Source organism: Ursus arctos, unplaced genomic scaffold (genome assembly GCF_023065955.2).
Source record: "Ursus arctos isolate Adak ecotype North America unplaced genomic scaffold, UrsArc2.0 scaffold_14, whole genome shotgun sequence".
NCBI lineage: Eukaryota > Metazoa > Chordata > Mammalia > Carnivora > Ursidae > Ursus > Ursus arctos.
In genome coordinates, this window is record NW_026622808.1 from 23,259,456 (window position 1) to 23,275,207 (window position 15,752).

Here is a 15,752-nt window from a genome sequence, read left to right on the forward strand (position 1 = left end):
TGTTCTCCTCTGTTTTTGATGGATTCCTGTCTCACATCAAGGTCTTTCATCCATTTGGAGTTTATCTTTGTGTATGGTGTGAGGAAATAGTCAGTTTCATTCTTTTGCATATAACTGTCCAATTTTCCCAGCACCATTTATTGAAGAGACTGTCTTTTTTCCACTGGATGTTTTTTCTTGCTGTGTCAAAGATTAGTTGACCATAAGTCGAGGGTCCATTTCTGGAGTCTCTATTCTGTTCCATTGGTCTATGTGTCTGTTTTTGTGCCAGTACCATGCTGTCTTGGTGATCACGGCTTTGTAGCATAGCTTGAAATCAGGCAAAGTGATGACTCCAGCTTTTTTTTTTTTTTTTCAACATTTCCTTGGCGATTCAGTGTCTTTTCTGGGTCCACGCAAATTTTAAGATTGTTTGTTCCACTTCTTTGAAAAATGTCATTGGTATTTTGAACAGAATGGGAGAAGATATTTGCAAATGAAACTACAGATAAAAAGCTGGTATCCAAGACCTGTAAAGAACTTCTCAAACTCAATACACAAGAAACAAATAATCAAATAAACCACATTGAGATACCACCTTACACCAGTTAGAACAGCAAAAATTTACAAGGCAAGAAACAACAAATGTTGGAGAGGATGTGGAGAAATGGGAACCGTCTTACACTGTTAGTGGGAATGCAAGTTGTTACAGCTACTACGGAAAACAGTGTGGAGATCCTTCAAAAAGTTAAAAATAGAGCTATCCTATGACCTAACAATTGCACTGCTGGGTATTTACCATAAAGATATAGACATAGTGAAGAGAAGGGCCATATGCTCCCCAATGTTCATAGCAGCATTGTCCACAATAGCTAAACTGTGGAAGGAGCCGAGATGCCCTTCAACAGAGGAATGGAAAAAGAAGATGTGGTCCATATATACAATGAAATATTACTCAGCCATCAGAAAAAAAATGATTACCCAACATTTGCAGCAACATGGATGGGTCTGGAGGAGATTATGCTAAGTGAAATAAGTCAAGCAGAGAAAGACAATTATCATATGGTTTCACTCATTTGTGGAACATAAGGGATAGCAGGGAGATCAGTAGGAGAAGGAAAGAAAGAATGAAGGGGGAGTAAACAGAAGGGAGAATGAACCATGAAAGACTATGGACTCTGGGAAACAAACTGAGGGGTTCATGGAGGGAGGGATTGGGCAAGGCTAGGGATGGCTATTAGGGAGGGCACATATTGCATGGAGCACTGGGTGTTATATGCAAACAATGAATCATGGAACACTACATCAAAAACTATGATGTACTGTATGGTGAATAACATAACATAATAAAAATTTAAAAAAAGAAACACACACACAAACAAAAATATAATCCCCTGGGCTCTACACTCTTTGGCTTCATGACAATTTTGCCAAAACAATTAGGAATTTCACAATTCTATCACAAGTTAAGAGGTATGAAAATGTAATTATAAAACTATTGTTAATTGTAAGATATATGTTGAGGTATTTTAGGCAGTATAATCCGAGTTTAGCACCTAATAGGAATTGCCTGATTTAATTTTCATACAAGTCCATTCTGTGAGGAAACACTAATGTGAACTTCTTTCCCCATGGAAAAATGGGGCTTGAAGAATTTAGTGAGCTTCTCAAAGTTATCATTGTAGAAAGAGATGGGTGCTGATTGCATTCCATCAGATTGCTCCCAGTTTTCAACCTCTGTGCCAGTGGTCCCAACCAGAGGTGGTTCTTTTCCCCTGGGCATATCTGACAATGTCTGAGGGACACTGCTAAACACTTCCAATGAGCAGGACAGCTCCCAACACAAATAATGACCCTGCCTCAAAGGTCAAATTAAGAGTGTGAGAAAACAATCTAGATCAGCACTTTTCCAACTTCACATTACATAGGAATCACCTAGGATTCTAGGTTAAATGCACATTCTGCTTTAGCAGGTGTTGGTGGGCCCAGGAGTTCAGCATCTCTAAGAAGCTCCTGAGTGATGTTGGTGCTGCACGTCCTGGTCTGTGGACCACTCTTTGAGTCGCAAGGCTATCGTCCAGTGAAAGGGTAAAGAGTAAAGGTTGTAAGTCTTCTTCACAAAAAACATCATATCTGCATAAAATTTTGGATAACAAGTGTTTCCAGTCATTCTAGGGGCTGTGATAAATTCTGTGTTTATTTCTTTTATATATGGACCCTTGATGGGAACCACATAAAGTACTTTTAGAAAAGACTTTCTTGTAGGCAGAATAAGAATCTCTTTAACTGGTCCAAGTTGTAGTTCATGGAAACTTGGGATATGTTATTTTGTATATTATGAGGGAGATTCAGGTTGCAAATGAAATAAGGCTGCTAATCAGCTGACCTTAAACCAAGACAGGCCAAGATCATGCACGTGGAACTAACATAATCACCCTTGTTCTCTGAATGTGGCTTAGGAGGGCAGAATAGTTGGATCAGGGAGAGATGTGAAGATGCCACATTGCTGTCTTTGAAGATGGAGAAAGGCAGTGAGCCAAAGAATGCTTGTCATTAGAAACTACAATAAGAAAGAAAAGAGTCTTTCCTGGAGCATCCAGAAGGATCCTGGCCCCACAGACATCTTGATTTTAGCCCCCCTGAGTCTTACTTCAGTCTTCTGACCTCGAAAACAGTAAGAGCATAAATCTGTTTCTTTGATGCCTCTAGTGTAGTAATTCGTTACAGCAGAAATAGGAATGAATTATAGACATTTATCCAATAAAATTATTTTGGGGAAAGTGAATTTTAATCTCTCAATTAACTGATTTCTCTTTTCATGGGTTAAGGCATTTGTGTTGAAATATAATAGTAAGTGTAAAAATAATATTAAAGTCTCTCTAGAGCTTCTGATCCATTGTTGAAATGGAATGCAAAAAGTGAATCATTTTCTAAAATGAATCTTTTCTTTTTTTCTTTCTTTCTTCTTTCTTTCTTTCTTTCTTTCTTTCTTTCTTTCTTTCTTTCTTTTCATTTTTTTTGTTATAGGGATTTCATTGACTGTAGATTGCTTTGGGTAGCATAGATATTTTAACACTATTTGTTCTTCCAATCCATGACACAATCTAACCTCACATGTAAAAGAGTAGGTAAAGAACAGGGGCGCCTGGGTGGCACAGCGGTTGGGCGTCTGCCTTCGGCTCAGGGCATGATCCTGGCGTTCTGGGATCGAGCCCCACATCAGGCTCCTCCGCTATGAGCCTGCTTCTTCTTCTCCCACTCCCCCTGCTTGTGTTCCCTCTCTCGCTGGCTGTCTCTGTCAAATAAATAAATAAAATCTTAAAAAAAAAAAGTAGGTAAAGAACAGCAGAAAAGCTTGAATCCACCAGGAGAAGAGAAATAAAAAAGACTAGAGCAGAAATCAATGATATAGAAATTTAAAAATAAAACAGTAGAACAGATCAATGAAACAAGGAGGTGTTTATTTATTTGTATGTATGTATTTATTTTTTATTATGTTCAATTGCCACTGTATATTATATCATTAGTTTTTGATGTAGTGTTCAATGATTCATTAGTTGTACATCCAGTGCTCATCACAACCCCTGTCCTCCTTAATGCCCATCACTTTGCTACCCCATCCCAAGACTCCCACATCTCCCAAACCCTCAGTTTGTTTCCCACAGTCCATAGTCACTCCTGCTTCACTTCCCGTTTTGATTCCCCCCCTTCAGTTTTCCATCCCTTCCCCTGTGGTCTTCCTCTCTATTCCTTATGTTTCACATATGACTGAAAACAAATGATAATTGTTTTTCTCTGATTGACTTATTTCACTTAGCATAATACCCTCCATTTCCATCCATGTCGATGCAAATGGTGGGTATTCATTCTTTCTGATATCTGAGTAATATTCCATGGTATATATGAGCCACATCTTCTTTTTCCATTCATCTGTTGAAGGACTTCTTGGCTCCTTCCACAATTTAGCTATTGTGGACATTGCTGCTATGAACACTTGGGTGCATGTGCCCCTTCTTTTCACTACATCTGTATCTTTGGGGTAAATACCTAGCAGTGCAATTTCTGGGTTATAGGGTAGCTCTACTTTTACCATCCTGAGGAACCTCCATACTGTTTTCTAGAGTGGCTGTACCAGTTGCATTCTGTACAACAGAGTCAGAGTGTTCCTCATTCTCCACATCCTTGCCAACACTTGTTGTTTCCTGTCTTGTTAATTTTTGCCATTCTAACTGGTGTAAGGTAGTATTGCATTGTGGTTTTGATTTGTATTTCCCTAATGGCTTGTGATGTTGTACATTTTTTCATATGCCTGCTAGCCATTTGTATATCTTCCGTGGAGAAGTGTCTGTTCATGTCTTTTGCCCATTTATTGACTGGATTCTTTGGGTTTTTTTGGGTGTTGAGTTTTATAAGCTCATTATAGATGTTGGATATCAGCCCTTTATCTGAAATGTCATTTGCAAATATCTGCTCCCATCCTGTGGATTGTCAGTTAGTTTAGTTGAACATTTCCTTTGCCATACTAAAGATTTTTATCTTGATGAAGTCTCAATAGTTCATTTTTGCTTTTGCTCCCCTTGCCTTCAGAGATGGTTTTTGAAAGAAGTTGCTGTGGCCATTGTCAAAGAGGTTACTGCCTATGTTCTCTAGGATTCTGATGGATTCCTGTCTCACAATGAGGTCTTTCATCCATTTAGCATTTATCTTTGTGTATGGTGTAAGAGAATGGTCGAGTCTCATTCTTCTGCATGTGGTTGTCCAGTTTCCCCAGCACCATTTATTGAAGAGACTGTCTTTTTTCAATCGATGCAGATGCAGCATTTGACAAAATACATCATCCTTTCCTGATTAAAACACTTCAAAGTGTAGGCATAGAGGGAACCTACCTCAATATCATAAAAACCATATATGAAAAGCCCACAGCGAATATTATTCTCAATGGGGAAAAACTGAGAGCTTTTCCCATAACATCAGAAACATGACAGGGATGCCCACTCTCACCATTATTGTTCAACTTAGTACTAGAAATCCTAGCCTCAGTAATCAGACAACAAAAGGAAGTAAAAGGCACTCAGACTGTCAAAGAAGAAGTCAAACTCTCTCTCTCCGCAGATGCCATGATACTTTATGTGGAAAACCCAAAAGACTCAACTCCCACGTTATTAGATCTCATACAGCAATTCAGTAACGTGGTAGGATACAAAATCAGTGCACAGAAATAAGTTGCTCTTCTTTACACTAACAATGTGACTGAAGAAAGAGAAATTAAGGAATCAATCTCATTTATAATAGCACCAAAAACTGTAAGATACCTAGGAATAAACCTAACCAAAGAGGTAAAGGACCTATACTCCAGAAACCACAGTACACTTATGAATGAAATGGAGGAAGACACAAAGGGATGAAAACACATTCCATGCTCATGGATTGCAAAAATTAACATTGTTAAAATGTCTATGATGCCTGGAGCTATTTACACTTGCAATACAATCCCTATCAAAATACCATGGAAATTTTTCACAGAGCTGGAAGAAACAATCCTAAAATTTGTATGGAACCAGAAAAGATCCCAAATTGCCAGGGGAATGTTGAAAAAGAAAACCAAAGTGTGGGGCATCACAATGCCTGAGTTTAAGCCATATTACAAAGCTATTATCATCAAGACAGCAAGGTACTGGCACAGAAACAGACACATAGATCAATGGGACAGAATAAAGGCCCCAGATATGGATCCTCAGCTCTAAGGTCAACTAATCTTTGACAAAGCAGGAAAAAACATCCAATGGTATGGTGGTTCTGAACTGCGGATATTTGGCCATGTCTAAAGGGCTTCTGCCAAACACCTGTAACCCATAGCGCAGCACCTAGCAAATGGAATTATCCAGTTCTAGTGCCAACAGTGCGAACGTAAGAAACAGGATTCTAGATCAGGTCTTCTCTACCTTCAAGGTGCATACAAATCACCAAAGTTTGCAGTTAAAATGTGATATCTGGCTCATCAGGTCTCCAGTGGGCCCAGAGACTATGCATTCTTTACAAGATTTTATTTATTTATTTATTTATTTATTTATTTATTTATTTATTTATTTATATCTATCGATGTATCATCTATATATCTATCTATTGAGAAGTGGGGAAGGGGCAGAGGAAGAGGGAAAGAGAGAATGTCAAGCAGACTCTGAGCTGAGCATGGAGCCTGACATGAGGCTCAATCTCATGATTCTAAGATCAGGACCTGAGCCAAATCCACAAGTGGACACTTATCTGAGTGAGCACCACACCCCCAGGCACCACTAGAGAATCTGCATTTCTAGTCAGCTCCCAGGAGGTGTTGATTCTGCAGGTCCTGGTCTTGGAGAACAGTTTGAGAGCAACGCTGTGGTCCTGTGTTAGAGTCACATGTAAGTAGTTTTAGGTCTTCTCCACCAGGAATCTTCCTTGCACATATTATTGAAAGAATTGTTTTTCACTCACTCTTTGGGTGGGGAAAAAAATCTGTGCTCAATTTTTAAGTAGAAGGGCTCTCAGGGGATATCAAATAATACATACTGAGGAGATTTTATGGTAGGCACAGGAAGGGCCTCCAAAAGACGTCATCCTGGAGAACGTTTGAAAATGTTAGCTTACTCAGTAGGGTAATTAAGATAGCAGATGGACTAAAGCTACTAGTCATTATCCTACAGTAAGAAGATAAGCGTGGATTATCCTAGTTGGGCTAGTACTAAGAAGAGTGAGGAAGAAGAATGGAGTCAGAGAGACATTTGAAACAACTATTGTGCTGGTTTCACAGGTGGAGCAAAGGCCATGAGCCAAGGAATGTGGTGGCAAGAAAGGGGACACTGGAGCAGAAAAGGGGATGTTCTCCTCAGAGCATTCAGAAGGTTCAAGGTTCACAGACATCATTATTTTCCAAAACCCCTTTCATGCGTCTGATCCCAGAACTTTCAGAGAATTATTTGTTTTGAGACACTGGTGTGGATATTTGTTACAACAGTGGAAGGAATCTATCCCATATTTAGGCAATAAGATATTGTTCATAGGAATTGAGTTTGAGCCTCTCAAATCGTTCCCTTGGTCCAAGGCATTTTGTGTTGACATCACACATTAAAATGAGAAACTGGAGTTAATTTGGAGAAATTTGGCCGCATTCGATGGTACAGAGAATTTCCCACTATATAGGTGTGACTATGGTTCTGATTTTGAGGACTTTGAGGCATTCAGACAAAAGTAATTCATGGTTTAAATTAAGTCAACCTTAAAATTTTTTTGAAGATTTATTTATTAATTTATTTATTTGAGAGAGATTGAGAGGGGTAGATAGAAGGTGAGAGAGAGAGATAGAGGGAGAGAGAGGAGCACACAAGCAGACTCCTCACTGAGCATGTAGACTGATGTGGGGCTAGATCCCAAGACCCTGACATCTTGACCTGAGCACAAACCTAAAGTCTGGTGCTTGACTGACTGCACCATTTAGATGCCTTACCCTAAAATTTCTTTGACATTAAGTCGCTCACTCTACTTTTACTTTTTATTTTATTTTTCTGTTGAACTTCTTTTTTTTTAATAATAATTTTATTATGTCATGTTAGTCACCATACAGTACATCCTTAGTTCTTGACGTAATGTTCCATGATTCATTAGTTGCGTATAACACCCAGTGCACCATGCAATATGTGCCCTCCTTAATACCCATCACCGGCCTATCCCAGTCCCCCACCCCCTCCCCTCTGAAGCCCTCAGTTTGTGTCCCAGAGTCCATAGCCTCTCGTGGTTCATTCCCCCTTCTCTTTAACCCCACTTTAATCCTTCCCTTCCTTCTCCTACTGATCTCACTTTACTTTTAATCTTTATGTCAAAATGTATACATTCTTTCTATTTCACATTCATGCAAATATTTCTTTTCATTGCAATATTATGCAGGTTTTAAGTTTTCTTTCAACATAATGGAAGGGAGTATGAACAAGTGTGTATGAGTGCACACATATGTGTATGAACATGTTTATTTGAATGAAAGATGTGCACAAGCACACACACTCACATACATACACATGCTCCTCATTCTCAAATATTGTCATTGGACTCAACAAAGTGTATCCAACATTTTTTTCCCTCACAACAATCATTTCAAGTTCTGCATTCCCTTCAGAAATAAGGAAATGGACTGTGGGGGAAGGGAAGGAAAACTGAATGGGAAGAAACCAGAGAGTGAGACAAACCATGAAAGCCTCTGGACTTCGGGAAATAAATTGGGGGTTACAGAAGGGTGGGGGGTGGGAGATGAGATCGCTGACTGATGGGAGTTAAGGAGGGCATGTGTCGTGATGAGCACTGCGTATAATACACAACTAATGAATCGTTGAGCACTTCATCAAAAACTAATTAGGTACTACTCTATGTTGGCTAACTGAACAGACACACACACACACAAAGAAATAAGGAAACGATGTTCAGGTGAATTACATTTTTAACAAGACCATAAAAATGCAGAAAAAACATCCTGAGCATCTTCTCAGGTTCTTACAAAAGGATGCATGCCTAATTCAAGCATGATTCGTTTAATGCAAAAAAAAATTGTACACTTAACATATGTGCAGCTTACTGCATGTAATTATACTCCAATAAATTAGTTAGAATTTAAATTCTAATGGTGTGTGAGTTATGTCAAATCAAGGGCATATGTAGCTGAGTCACACCTAACAAGGGTGGGAGAAATGTCTTATACCTGGGAGGAAGGCAAAGTCTCACATATGGATATAGAAATAGCCAAATTCAATAAGGCAATTTACATTTGGTAAATTATTTTTTCATAAACTGTACAATTAACCTACATATATAAATGAAATAAATATCATGTATTAGATGAAGCAAGAAAGGAACTATATCTCCATACAACATAGTGGATGACTTTTAGAAACGCAATGTAGACACTGATAATTAGTGCAGAATAGGTCGGAACAGCTCCCCATCATACAATTTCATTCCACTATAGAGGCGTTAAATGAAGACTCGCTTTCAGAATGGCTAGTTACACAGTCCTAGAGAAGAGATACAATTATAAAAGCAACCAGAACTGAGAAATCATAAAAATCTGCTTCTTCCCATTCTAAGCATTTTTACTGATAATTGGGGACCGAATTCATGATTACTGCACTACTGAAGTTTATCAGACAGAGCAAAAGCTTAATAAAGTATGTTACTTAAATGTATAGAGAAATCGAATTGAAACAAATGGAAGTTCCAGGAAATGAGTAGAAGGAGCCGATTCTACTTCCATAGCCTGATCAAAGAATGCCAGTTCCTGGCTCTGAGGCTCCGAGTCCTGCAATCATGGGCACTTCTTCAGCCCCAGGACCATTGGCCCTTACATAACTGGAACCCCAATGATTCCTTTCAGAGCCCCCTTCATGTCTCTGTTCCTCAGGCTGTAAATGAAGGGGTTCAGCATGGGGGTGACCACCGTGTACATCACCGAGGCCACTGCACTTGCGTGGGAGCTCTGGGTAGCAGCAGAGCTAAGGTACACTCCCAGGCTCATAAAATAAAATAAGGAGACAACTGAGAGGTGAGATGCACAGGTGGAAAATGCTTTATACTTGCCTTGAGCTGATGAGATCCCAAAGGATGGAGGAAACTATCTTAGCGTAAGAGTAAAGGACCCCAGCCAGGGGAGCACCCCCAGCAACATAGCTGCAAAATACATCACAATGTTATTAAGAAAGGTATCAGAGCAGGCAAGTTGGATCATCTGATTGAGTTCACAGAAAAAGTGGGGGAGTTCCACCTCTGTACAGAAGGACAGCTGCAACACCATTAAGGTTTATAAGAAGGAATGCAGGAGACTTATGATCCAGGACATCAGAACCAACAGTTCACAGAGCCAGAGGTTCATGATGACCGTGTGGTGCTGGGGATGACAGATGGCCACAAAACTGTCATAAGCCATCACATCCAGGAGAAAGTTGTCCAGTCCTGAAAATATTATGAAAATGTACATCTGGGTGATGCAGTCTGCTAAGGTTATGACTTGTCCCTGAGTCTGGATGTTCCACAGCATCTTGGGGACGGTGGTGGAGGTTAAACAGATGTCTACAAAGGACAGGTTGGCCGGGAAGAAGGACATGGGGGTGTGGAGGTGGGAGTCTGAGCCGATGGACAGGATGAGGAGCAGGTTTCCAAACACAGTGATCAGGTACACGGAGAGGAAAAGAACAAATCTGAGGGGCTGCAGTTCTGGTCCCTCTGAAAATTCCAGAAGAAGGAATTCTGACATCCTTGTATCATTGCCTAATTGCACATGGTTGTACGACTATCAGCAAAGAGGAAAAAGACATCATTAATTTTTCATGAGGAGCATTTCTCAATTGGCACAAATGCCACAATTTATATTTTATAGTCAAAAAAATAATTTAAGTATTTTGTGTAGGGATTGTCCCCCTTGAAGAGATTCCCTCCCATCCCATCTCTGATTAGGCATTGGGTCTCATTCCCCACCTTCCCCCACACAGCTCCTGCGTTCTACTGTTTTATTAAGAATATCTTTTGTGCATTTGAGGAATATGTACTGAGTGTCAAACATGTCCAGGCAAAGTCTAGGCAATCAGTACAGGATCCTGAAAACCAAAACCCACTGTAATCCAATAGTGGAGAGAGAGCAGAAACAAATAAAATAATAATAATACATTAGCAGTTGACAAGTGCTATGAAGAAAACAAGAGTATATATCAAGGAGAGAGCCGATATGAGTGTTATTTTGTAATTGGTTTTCAGAAAAGACCAGCAAACAAGGTGGCATTTGAACAGAGGCCCCAGGGAAGTGAGGGCAAGATCTGCAGTCATGTCTGGGGAAGTGTGTGCTGGCAGAGGGAATGGCGTCTGCAGAGGCCCTGAGGATTCGACTACTTTGAGCTGTTGAGTCCAGAAAAGGAAGCAAGCGTGGGAAGGGGAATAAGCAGGAGAGTGATGAGAGATAGTGTCAGGCAATTTCAAAGAAGTAGTGGTCTCTCTGCTGATTCAACTTCAAGAAGAAAGGAGTCACTCATCCACGCTATATACTTCTTGTATTTTATAATCTACTTGCGAAGGTATCCTGTAATGGAAATAGAGCCCCTCCTGAGTACCGTCTGGTGATGGAGTTCAGGCCTCTGTATTATACGAGTCACCTAGAAATATATTACACTATGTGCCCTTGCTCTGAAGACTGGTCTCACTCCACAAGGCACACACACACAGACATATATACACAGACACACAGACAGACAGACACACACACACACACACTTAGACATACCCCACATCATTGCTCCCTGGGCTGTATTCTTTTTTTTTTTTTAATGTAAATACCTTTTTTTTTTAATGATTTTTTATTATATTATGTTAGTCACATACAGTACATCCCCGGTATCCGATGAAAGGCTCGATGATTCATTAGTTGCGTATAACACCCAGTGCACCATGCATACGTGCCCTCCTTACGACCCATCACCGGTCTATCCCATTCCCCCCGCCTCCCCTCTGAAGCCCTCAGTTTGTTTCTCATAGTCCATAGTCTCTCATGTTTCATTCCCCCTTCTGATTACCCCCCCTTTCTTTATCCCTTTCTTCCCCTACCGATCATCCTAGTTCTTATGCTCCATAGATGAGAGAAATCATATGATAGTTGTCTTTCTCTGCGTGACTTATTTCACTTAGCATTATCTCCTCCAGTGCCAGTGTGGTCTGAGAATATGCAGGGGATAATTTCAATCTTTTGGTATCGGCTGAGACCTGTTTTGTGTCCCAGAACATGGTCTATTCTTGAGAATGTTCCATGAGCATTAGAATAGAATGAGTATTCTTTGGTTCTGGGGTGTAGTGTTCTATAATATATCTATGAGGTCCAACTCATCAAGTATGGCATTCAAAGCCTTTGATTCTTTGCTTAGTTTTTGCCAGGGTGTTCTGTCTATTTCTGATAGTGGAGTGTTGAGGTCCCCTACTATTAATGTATTTTTATTTATATGTCTCTTTATTCTGGTTAAGAGTTGCCTTGTGTATCTTGCTGCTCCCCTGTTGGGGGCATATATATTTATAATTGTCATATCCACTTGTTGAATACTTCCCTTAAGAATACTATAGTGCCCTTCTGCATCTCTAACTATAGTCTGTAGTTTAAAATCCAATTTATCTGATATGAGAATTGCTACCCCAGCTTTCTTTTGAGGTCCATTTGCGTGAAAGATGGTACTCCATCCCCTTACTCTCAGTCTGAATGCATCTTTGGGTTCCATATGAGTCTCTTGTAGACAGCAAATGGATGGGTCATTTCTTTTTATCCAATCTGCAACCCTGTGGCATTTTTGGGAGAATTTAAGCCATTCACATTAAGACTGAGTACTGAGAGATATGCTTTTATTGATGCCATGTTGCCAGTAAAGTATTTTTTGTATTGGCTGTGACTTTCTGTTCTGTATCACTCTTGGGGCCTTTTTACTTTTATAGAATCCCCCATAATATCTTCTGTAGAGCTGGTTTCGTGGTTACGAAATTGGTTAGTGACTGACGATTCTGAAATGTCTTTATTTCTCCATCAATTCTGAATGACAGCCTTGCTGGGTAAAGGATCCTTGGCTGCATGTTTTTCTCTGAAAGAGCTTTAAATATGCTCTCCCAACCCATTCTCTCATTCCAGGTCTGTGTAGACAGGTCTGATGTAATTCTGATGCCTTTGCCTTGGTACGTGAGAAATTTCTTTGCCCTGGCCGCTTTCAATACTGTATCCTTGGATCTAATATTTGCGAAATGCACTATGACGTGTCGTGGCGTAGGTTTGCCGTGGTTGAGCTTGAGAGGGGTCCTCTCTGCCTCTTGGATACGAATGTTTGTTTCCCTTGCTAGATTAGGGAATTTTTCAGCTACAATTTGTTCAAATATCTCTTCTAGACCTCTGTTTTTCTCCACCCACTCGGGGATGCCGATGATTCTAACATTCGATCGTCTCATTGAGTCAGTACATTCGTGGGCGTGGATTTTTTTAAGACCATCTTCTATTTTCATTTTTTCCTCTATTAACCCATCCTCCAATTCACTAACCCGTTCCTCTGCTTCTGTGACCCTGGCCTTCAGAGCCTCTAGTTTTGCCTGCATTTGGCTAATAGAATTTTTAATTTCTGTCAGATTCACTCTCATTTATGTCCTTAGGGATTCTATATTCTCAGTAACCTTTTCATTAATAGTTTTTTCAATTCTACTCATCATTTTGACCATCGTTACTCTGAATTCCATTTCTGATACTTTGGTTACATCCATATCCATTATTTCTGTGGCAGAGGCCACAGACTCACTGTCTTTTCTTTGCTGGGGGTGGGGGGGCTTCTCCTTCTTGTCATCCTCATGAGGAGAGGTTGTAGGGTTGTCCAGAGCCCAAATTATTGACTGGGTCCCAGGTCGTGCCCCTTGTTTTATAGGGATCTTAGGAATGTGGGCTTCTTCTTTAAAGATTTTATTTATTTATTTATTTATATGAGAGAGAGAGAGAGACAGACAGTCAGCAAGAATGGGAACAGAAGCAGGGGAGTGGGAGAGGAAGAAGCAGGCTCCCAGCGGAGGAGCCCGATGAGGGAGTCCTTTCCGGAATGCCGGGATCACGCTCTAAGCCAGAGACAGGCGCTCAATGACTGCGCCACCCAGGTGCCCCGGGTTGTGGGTTCTTGATTTTTCAGCCTGACTTCTGTGTTCTGGGGGAGGGTCCTGCCACGCCGATACTGAGGCAACCCTGTTTGGGTAGAGTCTCCGTGTCCCCTGCGAGGGGGGATGGGGAAGGGCACTCTCTGAGCCGGTATTTCCAGGCTTTTGTTCTCTGGCGGCCTATCTGGAGGTCTGCTGTGCCTCTTCTAAGAGTCAGAGCAGCAGCGGCTGAATTTCAGTCTCTGTCACAGAACAGAGGGATTGCGGCCCGTTCTCCACTGATGTTCTGTCCACGTTAACTCTGTTTCTATTGGTGCTGCTCAACCCTGCAGCGTCCCGGGATGTGCGCCCCACACCCGGCATCCCTGCCCTCACTTCCAGGGCCGGCGCGTCTCTGTCCTTGGTGTTTCTAACGCCGCCAGCTGCCCCCATGCACTCCCAGATCTCCCAGTCTCAGTCTGGATCCCGTGAGCACACCGGGATGCTGGAGTTCTGTGAGAAGCCTGGTGGCGCAGGCACCCAGTTCAGGGTCAGTCTGCTGTTTCGTGAGTGCCGACCGCGAGTCCGCCTGCTCCCCCGTGCAGGTGGCCCGCCAGCTGCCAGCCGCCCCGCGTGTGCTCCGGGAGCTCCCAGTCTCAGTCTGGATCCCATGAGCACACCAGGATTCCGTTGTTCCACAAGATGCCTGGTGGCGTGCGCTCCCGGCTCACCAGTCTCAGTCCGCTCTCTTGCGGGTGCTGTCCATGAGTCCGCCTGCTCCCCCGCCAGGTGGCTGCCGCTTCCCGGCGCCCGAACGTGGCGGCTCCCTCCCCCTTCCGTTTATCTTCCAATATCTGTGAGTAGTTTCACGGCTCCCCGCTTCATACCTCAATACTCAGTGCTGGAGATGTTCATTTGTAGAGATCTAGATGTATCTTCCTGTGTCTCAGGCTGATTCCATGGTTATTTAGGCTGGTCTGGTACCTATCCAGCTTGACTCGGGGGACCAGCTGAAAAAGGGGTCCCCTACTCCTCAGCCATCTTAACTGTCTCCCCTGGGCTGTATTGTTACCATAACTCCCCATCCCTGGCCGAAGGATGAACCTGGAGCAGCAGTAACTCAGGCTGTCCTGATCACTGATCATTCCCCTAAACAATATAAAATGCTACCTGATATTCCAATTAGCAAGCTTCCCATGGACAGACATATTTATCTACATAAAATTTAAAACATTTTATGGACAATATATCCAACCAAAAGTCAATAAACAATATTCTGTCAACTGCATTGAAATAGCACTAGCTGAAGAATAGGCATAGAGTTTATGGACATATAATAATAATAGGCAGCTAACAATGAACCTGGGGATCAAGTACATAAATATTTGCTTGCTTTAAGAAAACAACAAGAAATCTATTGCACACTCATCAGCCTATGAGACAATGTAAAGATCTCCAGTGTTGATTTGGTTAGAATTTTTGAAAAGATAGCAAAAGGAAGTTCCTCTAATTTTGCTGGCAGAAATGTGAACTGTTACAATGTTGGGAAAACAATGTAAAGACAGCTATTAATATGAAAATACACACATTCTGGGGCGCCTGAGTGGCTCAGTTTTTAAGTGTCTGCCCCTGGCTCAGGGCATGATCCCAGGGTCCTGGGATCCAGCACCACATCGGGCTCCTCCACTAGGAGCTTGCTTCTTCCTCTCTCCCACTCCCCCTGCTTGTATTACCTCTCTCGCTGGCTGTCTCTCTGTCTGTTAAATAGATAAATAAATTAAATCTTAAAAAAAAAATTTTTTTTCTTCAGCTCAGAAATTCTCAACATTGACACTATTGACATTCTGGTCCAGACTGTTCTCTGTGGTGGCCTGTGTCCTGGGCTTTGTAGGATGTTTAGAGCATCCCTGGCCTCTCCTGACACCTCCTATGTGACTCCAAAATCCTCAGTACCACCCTGGGGAACAATATTTCCTCCAGTGGAGAACCAGATATTTAATATAATGATCTCTGAATATTTTTTAAATTTTTATTAAGTTATGTTAGTCACCATACAGTACATCTTTAGTTTTTGATGTAGTGTTCCATGATTCATTGTTTGCTTATAACACCCAGTGCTCCATGCAATATGT